General features: G+C 37.0%; 1 protein-coding gene across 2 annotated transcripts in view; it reads left to right on the top strand.

Annotated features, from left to right (window-relative positions):
* The first annotated feature begins 102 nt into the window (after window positions 1-102).
* The window catches only part of FBXO8 (F-box protein 8), a 40036-nt gene continuing 29050 nt past the window's right edge, over window positions 103-11088 (top strand). Inside the window, exon 1 of one of the 2 annotated variants that reach the window (XM_036312692.1) lies at window positions 103-345. The gene's annotated coding sequence lies outside the window, so the exon portion shown is untranslated. Of the gene's footprint in view, window positions 346-415; window positions 697-11088 lie in introns of those variants that run through there. The other variant, XM_036312693.1, reaches the window with a different exon arrangement.

Genomic DNA, 11088 nt, shown 5'->3' with positions numbered 1-11088 from the left:
GAAACGGGGAATCTGTAAAGAATCGTCCACAACGGAGATAAAAATGCTTTTGCTTTAAGCCTCAGACCTCACACGTCACTTCCGGCAACAATAGGAAACGTCAAACCTCGGGCTGTCGGCAGCCCTCGCTGCTGCAGCTGGAGGTGCGCTCCGTTTGGAGGAAGCTGAGGCTGTTTCTGGGGTTCTCGCCGCCCTCACCCTCACCGGCGTGAACCGGGAACGTCTGAACCGGCTTCTCCAATGGCCTGGGCACCAGTTCCCGGCTGAGCTCTTTTCTGTTTGGCTAAAAGCCCCCGTCAAGAGGCCGAGTCGTCGCGGCGGCGGTGGGGATCGCAGGTCGCTCAGGTACCAGCGTCAGCCTAGATATTTCAGGGCTCCTGCTTCTTTTCCCCTCCACTCCCCCACTTTTCTCCTCGGAAATGAAGATAACTGGTGCTCGCTAGTTAGTAGAAACTTGCCAACCAGCGAGACTTTGGGACCAATGACAGTGCAAAGCTTCTTGAGTGACAGCGGTGACGGCTTATTAAAGTGGGGAATAAGGCGGTGTCAGCAGGCGGGAATAGGTGTGTTCTGGGGTTTTCTAGGCCATTAAGGTCAGCCTGGGACCCGACGTAGTGACCCAACTTCATCCTGAAATAAAGCCGAGAAGAGGCGATGATTGTCCTTTTCTAACCCAAGTGTTGCTTTTCGAGCAAAGTAGGTTTTGTTTCCGTCGTGTGGTTTTTTTTTTGTTGTGGCTTTTTTTTTTTTATGCCTAAGCACAGTTTTCGGTTCTTTACATACTTTTCAGTAATATGAATGCAAATACAGTTAAAGTCACGATAGATTGCCAGTTGCTTCAGTTATCAAACTTTGGTTATAAATTTGAAAGCTTCTTCGTTTGCCCTCTTTTGTTTGAGTCTCTGTGACTGGGCTTTAGTTTCTTATATGGTGGATGCTCAATGACATATTATTAATTGGATGGAGTAGCATAAATGATTCCTAATCCTCAGCCATTGAAGGTTTTCGTTGTTTTATTTTTGGGTTCTGTTTATGTTTTGTTTAGGTTTAGTAATTTAGTAATTGTGCATGCTTGTTTTAACCAGTGGAATTTAGATTTTAAAGGATCCCAGGTGTTTCTGTCTAAATCAGTATATCATGATGTTTACTATTGCAAGGTGGAGCTAATTTGTGTTTTCCATTTCAGTTTTTCTTCTCCCTCTTTTAATGTTTGGCGTTTGGTAACCTTATTTCTGAGGTAGAAGTCCCCTAATCCCCCCGCCCAAGAAAATGGTTTGCAAAATTGAGGAGAATGAAGAATACAGGTTTTTTTTCTATTTTTTCAGGTTGAGTAGGAAACTTCCCATCTTTATCCAGTTAACTTGACAGTTTGTCTGATTAGATCCTTCCTTAGTTACCCCTTGCTGAGTAACAAATTGCCCCCAAATTTAGCTGCTTGAAATAACAAGGATTTATTATATCAAAGTTTCTGTGGGTCAGAAATTCATGACACGCTCAGCAGAGCACCTCTGACTCATGGTCTTTCCTGCAGTTGTGGTCAAGCTGTACATGGGGGCTGAGATGTCACCTGGAGATTCCACTGCGGGGGAGAAGGATCCACTTCCCAGTGCTCTCGCCTTGTATTGGCAGGCCTGACTTTCCACCACAGGGGCTTCCCCACAGGGCTGCCTCGCAACATAGCAGCTGGCTTCAATCTAACGGAGTCCCAAAGGCTCTCTATAGTCTTTTATAACCTGATCTCAGAAGTTTACCCCATCACTACTGCCATGGTGTTTGTTGGAAGTGAGTAAATAATTCAACCCAAAATCTACCTGGAGAGGATTACACAAGGGCTTAAGTCCCAGGATGCAAGGATCTTTGGGGGCCATCTTAGAGGCTGCCTAAGAGATATTCCGCCTGATAAATTTTAGGAGGTAATAGATAGGAATAACTGAGCAGAAATGAGTCAGACAAGGAGGAATGTCAGACTGTAAAGAAATAAACAAACTTACACAAGCCTTATCTCATGGAAAAGTGTTTTGGTGTGTGTGTTTTTGTTTTTTTGTTTTTTCTCCTTTTTCCCCCCTACTAATTATTTGAAGAGAGGCTCATTATTTTGCTTGGGGAACTGCCTGAGGGATGATGTGTGTCTGAGGAATGCTTGTGTTTTTTAAGGTACTGTGAGCAGAGCATATCACAGCTGGAGATTGTGTATTCCTTACTCATTGCCATTTTATGTGGCTGAAATTGTATCAAAACAAACATGAGCAAAGTTAGCTTTTAAGGAGGAAAGAAAAGGTAGAGGGAAGCCTTCTGGTGTAGAAAGCAGGCACATCAGTGGAAGCCTTTATGGTGGTATGAGATCAAAAAGGGATTGGGGAGAGGTATGTCCTAGAGTGGAACTTTATCTTGTATGCCTGTTTTTAAGCACTATTAGGTGGCAGGTACCACCTTTTCCAGCATTACCTGGATGTACCTTACCAGCATAGCTTTTGTCAGGGAGCCATATAAGTTTATCAGAAATTAAAGGTATAGACTTCAAGTTTTCTTGTGACACGATTTTGGCTGTGACCCACTGTAAAAATGTCTATGCTTCTTCCAAGTTTGAAAGATGTTGTAAATCCTTATCTGTAAGTAAAGTATTACTCAAGTTTATCTCTTATCCCTCAGGGGCTTAATACCAGCCTGATTGTGTCAATTCTCAGATTGTAAATTTGGCTTTTAAATTGGGGCTCCCTATCAGGTTAACATACTTCATTTATAGGAGTTTGGGGCCCTTAGATGGTTGCAAAATTTTAAACAGATGCTTACAAAAGTAACACAGTTGATGTACTTTCACCCATACAATATCTTAAGGTAATAACTTCTAGATAAGCTAAAACATGAATTGTAATTTATTATGTATGATCAGTTTAATAGGGAATGTTTTGTGTGTGTGTTGTGCTTTGTGTAAACTAAAACATTGAATTGCCAAGAGATGACCTTTTTTATCATAGTACATTGAAATTAGTCATTCAGATTTATGATTTTATAGTTCATTGATGAGCCAACTGCTGTGTACACTATGTTTTTCTATATCTTCATTCAAATTTGGAAACAGACTAATGCCTTGGTTGGCCTGTGATAATGCATCAAAATAATTAATATTGACAAGACACTGGGGAGGGAGGCTGGGGGAAAGTCAAGGGGGGGGGGGATGGGAGACATATGCAATACTCTTTGTAATACTTTAAGCAATAAAAAAAAATTTTTTAAATTAATATTGAAAGTCTGTGAAATATACATCTAACCCATGATACTTTTTCATTGAAGTATTTTACTTAAAATTTTAAAACAACATTAATATCATACATCTTCTAAAAATTTATGTTCCCCATTTCTTTATTTTTTTCTCATTATTTTGTTATTCTGACAAATTTATTGACATAGATTCCACACTAAAACTAAAATGTCCTAACTTGAGTAAGATTACATCATATTTGGGGCAAATACTTTTATGATATAAAGATGAGAAAAGATATTTGTGGTTTCAAATTTAAGCAGCAGATTTAGGGAGTTTAGCTCTGTAATCAGCAGTTTGCATATTCTTCAAGAATAGGTCGCACAGCATTTCATAAACTGATTGAAAGAAGGAGCAAGATTTTAGCAAGTGAGTCATGCTTGGAGAACAAGCCCCTGGGCTCTTGCTGAATAGTGATTTGTAGAAGTCATGAACATGGAAAAGAGAGATGGGAAGGGCAGATGCTAAATACACTCAAACACACATACATGCATCTGTCTCCATCACCTCTGCATTTTACCTTCTAAAAGAATGTCTTCTCATTTTATTTTTATAGAATCATAGAATTTGATAGCTAAAAGAGACCTTAGGGATCACCAAGTTCAAAATCCTTGTATTACAGGTGAGGAAACTGAGACTTTGAAATTTAAGTAACTTGCGCAGTACTCACAACTAGTTAAAGAAGGAGCCTGAATCAAAACCATGTTTTGTGTTGGAATCTTTATTATTAGATGTTTCTCATCTCATTTCTGATTTTCCTCCTATTTGGGACTTCCTTTGATATTTATTTTATTTAATATATTGTTTGGTTTGTATAAAAGTAATTCAGTAAGAGTTATAGTCTTGGTTTTGTATTTAATTCCACAACTCTCATAGGAATGGCCATTGTGGTTGGTGGGCATGGGGTGTGGTATGTCCTGAGGAGGTGAGTTGGGATATGCAGCTGCTGATTATAATTGGGTTGAGTAAATAGTGTAGTCAAGGAAGAACCAGTGTAATTACAAATAATGCTGGTGAGAAGTATGATAAATTTATTTAAAAGTTAAAACAGACAGTGGAACATTTTTTGGAAAAAAAAAAGCTGAAGAAATTAAATAGGCACGCAGTTCTCAGCTTTTGGGTTACATTTAAATGACACATCTTAATTTTTACATTTGTTCAGATGCCATTTGGTAACACTCATTATAGAATCAAATTAAAGAACAGGAAAAAACCTCCAGAAAACAAAGTAATATTGTAAATCTTTGTGAATTAAAACAAGTACAACTGGTATGCCTTTTAGGAACAAAAACTGCTCTTGCAGGACCAGATCTTTAAATTTAATGACTGGGTTTTTTTATGTGTTTAATGTACCCTGTGACCTCTTAGTACTTAGCTATTTCCCTTTTCTCCTTAGAAAGACCTCCTTGTGGACGGACCCTTCCTTCATTTCTCTACAGTTGTTGCCTTTCAATTTTAGAGGTGTGATTGGTTATCAGGTTTTTTCTTTCCTTTCCTTTTTTTTTTTTTTTAAATTCTCTACTCAGACTTTTCTAAACTACTTTGGTGGTCTGTTCTTTTGGAAGTAGGGAAGTAAATGCTGGGCTGCCAAATTGATTCTAAACGTCACCTAGAAAATACTTTCTCACAGAATCTCCTATGTTCCTATGCCATTGAGTAATATCATAATATCACTTAAAGATTTTTAAAAACGAAAGTATAGTTGTTACTTCTTTCTACTAGGAAAAAAAATGAAAATTGTCAAAAAGATACAAATAAGTGAACATCCTTGATCTTTAAATATTAATATAAATTGCATTTGAGAGATAACTCTTTTGGTACATATTTTAGATCTCTATCTCTGAGGTAGGAAATTTCTTATTTATAAATTCCACTATGTAGACACTTAAGAAATATCGAGGAAAACTAACCATTTATAATGAGTATTTAAATGAGATTTTTCATGTCAATCATTGCAAACCAGTAATTTAACGTTGTTTGCTCAGGAAGAGACTTACGGAATCATTTTGCTTCAAACAAGAGTATTTAAAGCAGAATGCTTTTTTAAGACCTTCAGCCTCCTTTATACTTTACCCATCTGAATACCCATTGTGTATTCTCTACCTGCATAGGGTATAAACCATTCTTTATTACTTATAGTTGTCTCCACAGCATGTGCCATTTGAATGCTTAGTGTAATGGAATTACTAAAAGCCTTAGTACAGTTAGCCTTTTCTTATAGAAGAGTGCTTTATTTGATGTCTGTCACAAGGACATGTTTTGACTAAAACCGCTTAATATTTTAAATACAGGCTGTATATTAGATATTCCAATCGCTATTAATAAATAATTTCTATCTTATTCTTTTGTAGATGCTCTGCCCTTTTGAAAAAAAGGCAAGGCATTACAAATGCAGTCAGTCCAAAACACCATCCCTTTTAGAAATACAGCCATCTACTGAAAGTCAATAGAAAAGTATTATTGTTCTTAAAAACTAACTGATATAGTTGTTGGTAATTAATCTAATGTATACTGCCTTCTAGGTGGAAGTTCCTTTATGCTGCTTGCAACAAATTCGTTTAGACTAAAACTTTTTTTAAAAAGAGAAAATGACATCCATAATCGTGTCCAAAAAAATAGGTATAGCGTTTTCTCAGATGTTTGCATTAGGAAAAAAGAAAGTGAGGTAGGACCTACATACAGCTTTCCCAATTAAAAGAGGCTTTTATAGATGGTATGTTAGTTAAGGCTCATTAGCAACCCTATAAAATAGATAGGAGTGAATTCCCCTCTTTTATGGGAAATAGAAGCTCAGAAATCTTGTTTGAAGTATTTACAGTCACACACTATATGGCATAATTGGAGCTCCAATTTTAAATTCGCCCTCCAGAGTAACAGTATCAAGAACACTTCTAACCATTTCTCTGTCAGACATTAACATATCAATAGCGATTAAATATGTTAGTACTTAACACCAAAACGCTATCTTTGTTATCACTGACCTTATTTGCTAAACTTTGTGTTTATATATCAATCTAAGCAAAGTTACCTTCTACATTATATATTCACTAGTTATTTTCTTCTCCTACCAAAGGTAAATGGAATCTCTCCAAATTTCACAAATCCTAAATTAATGAAATTTAGAACCAGGATATGACTACTCAGGTAATTAAGTCCAAAATAATCAAGTGTACTCTGAAATGGGAAAAAACAAAATAAGTGTTATCATTAAAAGGGCATGAGGGGTGGCTACAAAACTACCTCTTATTGTAAACTATCTACTGTGGGTAGGTTCTCTAAGTATCCATTGGGTCAGAATTAGCCATTATTTTACTGATGTGGCAAATGAGGACCACAAACTACAGGCTCATCGGATTCTATGTTGGAGTTTGAACCAGACTTGTTTTCACATCAAAGCCTCTGTGCTTTCCACAAGAACAGTAGCCTAAAAGAGAAGCACAGCTGGGAAAGAATGGAGCTAATAAGCAGTGACAGAGGTAAAAGATGCGAGCCAGTGATGAAGAAACAGATGGTAGGTTGCCTTTGCCATCTGTGGGCTCTAACAACTCAAGGCATGTGGTTTGGTGGTTAAGAATAAAAGCTTTGGACATTCATATTCTGTATTTAAGAAAGAGTTTCTTGGTAGCCCTTAGCTGCGGTTCTCAACCTGTGAGTCGCAACCCCTTTGGCAGTCAAACGACCCTTTCACAGGGGTCGCCTAAGACCATCCTGCATATCAGATATTTACATTACCATTCATAACAGTAGCAACATTACAGTTATGAAGTAGCAACGAAAATAATTTTATGGTTGGATCACAACATGAGGAACTGTATTTAAAAGGACCAGAAGCTTGAGAACCACTGCCTTAGGGAATGAAGGGGTGGGGGGATCCCAAGTGGATTGCAAAGGGGAAAGTTGGGAGAAAGATGTACCTTTCTACCATATTCCTATATAGCAGAGTTTCAGTGGATTCCTACTCTACTCAAACTCTCAAAATATGTCATATGTAAAGTATATGATTTTATAACTATGTCTATTAGATTAAGATTAAATTTAATTTTGATTGAAGAGTCACTGGGTGAAATCAGGAAAAATAAACCAGGTGATTGTTATGTATCTCAGCTGCACTTTAAGGATTGAACATTGGATCTTTAAGACAATAAAAAGTTAATCTATAGATGTATGCATCTGCATAGGGTTGCCTTTGCTCTGGTCTGATAGCCATTATGTTGGGCCACTTGTAAATGCGAGTAGGAGAGGAGGGGAGTCTTTTCTCTATGGTCATTCAATTTCTTTAGTGAAACTGTCTGCCTCTTCATTTTACTTAGGTAAGAAAAGGGGTTGAAATAGATGTGTAAGCATTCTAGACACATGATGTATGTGTGTTGGTGGCTAAATTGTGGTCTATTGTTCCATGTGTGCACATTTAATTCTCACAAGAAATTGTAAAGAGGAATTTTTTTTTTCATTATTGTGTAAGTAAGGTAACAGTGACCCAGAGATGTTAATCCTGTTTTTTTGTTCCTCATTTTGCTCTGAATTACTACCGTCTTTAAACTGTGTTTTGGACCCCTAAAAGCCTCTTGAGGGTTCTGTAATGTACTTTTCTCTCTGCTCTTCCAGACTTTTCTCCGCCTTCCTCTTCATGGGTTCATGAGTAAGCACTCCCCTTCCACTCTCACATTACAGAAATCTGTTGAAATTTCATGTCCACTTAACATCCTGTTTTCCTTTCTCTCACAGGATTAGTTTTTACAATTTTTATTCCTTTTCTCTCATTTTAATAGAAGGGAAAAGTGATAATTATATGTGCTCAATCTTACATCTTTTTAAAAAATACATGTATTTTTATTGATTTCAGAGAGGAAGGGAGAGGGAGAGAGATAGAAACATCAGTGATGAGAGAGAATCATTGATCAGCTGCCTCCTGCACATCCCCTACTGGGGATTGAGACCACAACTCGGGTATGTGTCCTTGACCGGAATCAAACCCAGGACCCTTTAGTCCACAGACTGATGCTATATCCACTAAGCCAAACCAGCTAGGGCTCAGTCTTCTATTTCTAACAAGACAAAAGTTGACCATAAGATTTTTTCAAAAGTGATTTAGAACATTCTTTCTTCTATCTGCTGTCCAATTGATACCTTATGTCTGCCATTTTCAACTGTTTTCATCTCATGGCACACATAAACTACTAAAATTCTGCAGCACACCAAAAAATATATATTGCGGATCTGTTAAAAAAAAGAAAAAGGTATGATTTTCATTCATTCACACCAGACAACTATTGTTGTATTGGCTGTTGTCATTTTTTAAATTTTACAATCTAAGGGAAAAGAGGTCAGCACTCCTGACTGAATAGTCAGGTATTGCATGTTTTAAAAATTCTTGTGGCACACCAGTTGAAAATCGCTGCCTTATGTCATAAATCATGTTCATGAGATGGTACCCTACCATTTATATTTATCTTAATTCTGGTTTAAAACCTATTTCTAAAACTATGAATGAATTGAAATAATTTTAGAGCTCAGAATATTAAAATTAAGTTATGTAATACCAAAAGAGCTGTTTTAGAAGGAAAATTATCAATGATGCATAATAACACTACATGTACCGTGCCTAAAATGTTGACGGTACGACAGATCCTTTGGAGGTGTTAGTGGCTGTTTGCTCCATAAACGGATCTTGAAGTAAGAAACTGTATGCACTCTTCTTGGTAAATATTTTCCAAAGACTTTATTTTTGAAAAATGCTGGAATCAGTCCTAAAATCATGTTAATATCCATTTATGTCAACCTAGCTACTAGGCCACGGCACATAGGACTTTGGAATAGAAAGTTAAATCTGAAGTACAAGATACGATAGTACCAAAATATAAAATTTAAATAAATGAAAATACCCCTCTGTCATTTAGCTGATATGACATTTATCCATAGCACCACTGAGTACTCTAGGTCACTTAATTTGGTTACCAGTCCCTGTTCAGTAGCCTTTAGTGCCAGGTTTTTGAATCTCCTGTCCACTCCTGGAGTGCATTTGTGATTAGTACAGAATTGAGCACGAATATTTGACCTTTAAACCAAGCAGTATAAAACCAAGTTCTGAGACAGCGGGAGCATTGTTTGACCACTGTATTAAAACAATCAAGATTAAATTGATAGCCATGTTTGCATAATTCCAGGAAAATACAAATTCCTGAATAATATTTATTTGGCCATTGCTTCATATGATACTTCATCCAATTTAAAAGGGAGTTCCAAGTTTTATTATATTTGGGTTAACCATACTCTATGAAGAATTTAAACTTACTAGAGTATCTAAATCTTTGTTTATAAGTATCGATTTTATCACCAGTGTGAAAAATAAGAAAATATGCCTTGATTTTTTTCCCCCGCCACATAGCTTCTTTTGTCCTCTGAAAAGAAAAATTTCAAATTTGATATCTTCTAGACTCTAGAGGATTTTTGTTAACATAATTTCTCCTCTGTAACGTAAGTAATTATGAAACTTTTGCTTATTTCTATCAGATAATAAATAATGAAATACTATTTCCACATTTAGAAATATCATTGGTTCCACATTTAGAAATATTTTTGGTTTCATAATTTTATAGATCTTCTGAAGATGATAAACTTTAACAAAATATATTCACACTTGGAAGAAAAATGCATGGGCCATCTAGAATACTATTAATTTACAGTTCTCATTATTTGCAGATTTTGTATTAGTGAATTTGTCTACTCAGTAAATATTTTTATCCCCAAATCAATTTTCTTGACACTTTTCCAGTCATTCTTGGACATTTGCAGAGCTGCAAAAATTTGCATCTGTGGAGGCACACATTTCCAGCTAAGTTTGAATAAGGCAACGAACACTCTGCCTGCTTTAGTTCTCATGTTGTAAACAAATCTTTTTTGTGGTTAATACAGTGCCACATTTTTCCCATTTATGCCATTTGTTGATGACTTTGTGATTTAAAATGGCTCCCAAGTGTAATGCTGCAGAGCTGTCTAGTGTTCCTACGTTTCAGACGGCTGTGGTAGTGCTCTACAGAGGAAATGCCCATTAGATAAGCTTCTTTCAGAATTGGTGTGTTCTGTGGTAGTGAATCAATAGAAAGACACAAAACAAAATTATATATTGATCAGCTGGTAAAAATGTGTCTAAAGGCTCACAGGAACCTAACCCCATATTTCTTCTAGGAGCAGTGGTTCAATATTTGCTAATTCCATGTTTGCAGTGATTTTACAGAACTATAAGAATTGACTGTTTTTTTTTTATCTTAACATGAAATAGACTAATTACCCAATATAATAAAACCCTAATAAGTAAATTGACCAAACAGCAAAACTGCACACTGACCCCAGGGGGCAGATGCTCAACGCAGGAGCTGCCCCCTGGAGCGTTGCTCAACCAGAAGCTGGGCTCACAGCTGGTGAGTGCAGTGGTGGTGGCGAGAGCCTCTCCGCCTCTGCTGCAGGCAGGTGGTAAGGAGCGAAGGGGTCCAGGGAGTGGGCCTAAGCTGGTAGTCAGACATTCCCTCAGGGGTCCCAGACTGCAAGAGGGCACAGGCCGGGCTGACGGACCCTCCCCCCCCCCCCATGCATGAAATTTCATGCACGGGGCCTCTAGTGTTCTTATAAGAGTAAGTATTGTTTTCAAGAAAGAAATATCTCTTTTTTGAGTCAACAAATAATAGGTGATTTCATCACAAAATCCATATTTACACCAAAAGTATTTAATTTATTTTTGTGTTTAATTTTTATTTAGTTTGAAACTCTTTGCCTAGTCAGTGATTCCACTATGCAGCTTAGTTTTTTGACCAAGTAATTGACACAAATGACAA

This window comes from Myotis myotis, unplaced genomic scaffold (assembly GCF_014108235.1).
Source record: "Myotis myotis isolate mMyoMyo1 unplaced genomic scaffold, mMyoMyo1.p scaffold_m19_p_6, whole genome shotgun sequence".
NCBI lineage: Eukaryota > Metazoa > Chordata > Mammalia > Chiroptera > Vespertilionidae > Myotis > Myotis myotis.
Note: the sequence above shows the minus strand (reverse complement) of the source record. Positions and strands in the feature narration are given on the sequence as shown.